Source organism: Nomascus leucogenys, chromosome 22a (genome assembly GCF_006542625.1).
Source record: "Nomascus leucogenys isolate Asia chromosome 22a, Asia_NLE_v1, whole genome shotgun sequence".
NCBI lineage: Eukaryota > Metazoa > Chordata > Mammalia > Primates > Hylobatidae > Nomascus > Nomascus leucogenys.
The window spans coordinates 84,370,942-84,374,009 of record NC_044402.1 but is presented as its reverse complement, the minus strand read 5'-3'; positions in this window follow the sequence as shown (position 1 = coordinate 84,374,009).

Here is a 3,068-nt window from a genome sequence, read left to right as displayed (position 1 = left end):
CAATAGCATTTAGCAAACACATTTTATAAAATTTCTTGTTATTAAATTACATATTTCTTATCCACTCTTTATAAGTCTAAACAAAATAAGAAATTTTATATTTAGTATTTTATGTTTGCTGGTATGAAATTTTATTTTTGGTGACATAGAATAAGTCATTAATTTCTACTAAAGCACTTATCTGATTGGATTCTAATGGGACTACAGATGATTGACTTAAACAATGGTTCAGCTTACAATTTTTCAAATTTACAATGGATTTATCAACATGTAGCAACTATATACATTTAATTCTAGTCAGTATTTAAAATAATTCTGTTAATTTTCATGAAATGATGCTTGGCTTTAAGTCACTTTATGTTTTAAAGCAATGAAATGAAGACTACACTTAAAATCTGGCCAATTCACGTAACAATATTCTACTGGCTATAAATAAATAGTCTATAATTAAATGAATGCTCTCCCCTAGTTAAAAATAGCAACATTTTATCATAAATCAGAGATTAATGTCCCAACTAAAGAAAACATCAGGAAAACATTCAAATAGTTCAATTATGATATGCAATTGTACTTATTAGCATAAAAATTAACACAAGGAAAATATTAAACATTTCTCTGAGCTATGGAATTAATGAGTATTCTAAATTTACAGTGTTTGAAAATACTTCCCAACAGTGTATTAAATACAAGTTAAGTAGAAGTGATGGGATTTCATTTGGAATTAAACTATGGAAAGCAGCTGCAAAATTATCTGTAATTTTTTTCTAAATATTTAGAAAAGAACATAAACAGTAACATAATGATTTGCTCTTTAACATTATCCTTAAATGTCCATCTCATGCAATTAAACAGTAGAAAATACTATATTATTATGTACAGTATCAATGTTGGTGTTATTACTTCTACTTTTTATAGCTGAGGAAACAAGACAGCTATATGTTTGGTGTTGTTTTTAAGCCACAAAATTTAATCTTTAAATTCCTAGTCAGAGAAGAGAATGTTAAAATTTAATTCAGAAGAACTTTGTAAAAATAAGATCTTTTGAAAGCCAACTCAGAAATCAACATAACTTACCATTCTCCCATATTGTGAATTCAAAGTAGTTTTCTCTTCCTTATAGAGAAAATAGTAAAGAATGTTTTTGGCTTTTCTTCTCTTTTCTTATACATGACTCATATCGAATCTCATATTTATAGGATGGATGTTTTTCTGAGTAAAATAACTTGCTTTTAACTCTCCCCCTAAACCAGAAAATACTTTGTTTTTGTTATGATCTGACTTTCTTTTTTGTATGTTATTCTGTAAGATTCTTTCATGTGTGGTTTATCTCATCTGTGTCTTTGATTTTCTACTATCTACATTTGAGACATAATAAAATGTCTTTAATTCATAATATATTTGTAATATATTTTTTATCAGCAGTGTGCATAATAATTAAGACTGCTGAAAGATAGATTTTTTAATTAATGTCTGTCAATGTGATAAATTCCCATAAACAGACTCTACCTCTAGAAGGGATATTTATGCAAGCCTATAATGTTCCCCAAAACATAGAAATCCCCATCTTTTTAACATATTGTAATCACGTTCATCAACAAGGTACAACAGTCTTTGGTTAAAAAATAAATGAGATAAAATAAAGAGCTAAAAGCATTGACAATGTGTAAAAAAGACTAATGTAAAGAAATTAATCTTTCACAAACTTGTGCTCACTCAATTACTCTGAGCATGTTGTAATCAATTCTAAAGGTCTATGCTATAATGAAATGACAATTTGTTTCTAAGTCATTACTCAGGGGGTTACAAATTAAAAATGCTCTTTATTTTCATTTTAATGAGACATAAAATTATAAGTTCCCTGTCCTCTCCGGTGGTAAACTTAGAACAATAGTTAAATATTATTTTCACACTAGGCCTAAATACTAAATGGGTGGCCCGAGATTTGTGATCCCCAGAGAAGGAAAGCAAGAGAAGTAGAGAATCACTTAATATGTGCCACCTGGAATTTGAAGGACACAGGATCTAAAACCCAACACTTTCCTTTTGAAAAACATATAAACGTACATGGCTGACTGGATCTGCAAAACTCAGAGAGATGCCTGGGTTGGGGGCAGCCCCCATTCCAATGACTTAGTGAAAGAAGTTTATCCTGTGGGTACAGAGACACCAAGGAGAGCAGCTGAACTTGAAACGTCTTTCAAAGATTGGGGTCAAGGTATCCATGTGTGAAAGCAGAGTGAATCCAATCACAAAGGCTATGGGAGGTATAGCAAAAGAACTTAAGAATGTCTCTTTAATAATCATTTAAGGATGGATAAGGGAAACTAAAACTCCTCCACATATGTAAATAAAGTTCAAATTTTCATTGTGAGAAATGAGTTTCACAATTAGAGGCAGTTAATACTACAGTTTTCTTCCTCCTTATGGGTTTATAATGTGCTATTGAGGAGAGTTATTGCTCTGGAAGGTAAGAGTGTATATGTTTGTGGGTGTGGTATACACATTTGATATAACAGTCACGTGTTGGATACAGGGAAAAATAAAGAGACATGTGTGCTACTCACAGAGGTGGAAAAATGTTGAAAAATGAATGAGACTAGTAGGGCTCATGTTCACTACTGGTTGTTCCATTGGACTTGGACTGAGAAAGAACACCATAAAACAACCTATTGTATGGGTTTATTATTCTAAAGTAACTAACTTATTTTGAAGACAATTTGCTGGGGACCTATTATGTTCAGAGCAAAACTAAAATATAGATGAAGATTACTGCTCTCATACGGTTACATTCTATTCTGAGAGATACAGCTGTTGTCACACTGTGAAGAAAAAAGACAGGCAAAAGTGATATAAACAATAATATTTTCACAGTAAAAGCAGATGCTGTTTTCAACAGGATGGACGGGGAAAGTTTCCCAGATAAGGCAGCAAGTTAACACTTAACAGTATTAGAATATTTAGCAACTTCTGAGGCATACTCACTTTACTACATAGATAGGTGCCTGATAAATTATGAAGACTACTGCTAACAGGCTTTAGTGAATTTCAGCCCTGCATAAGAATAGTTT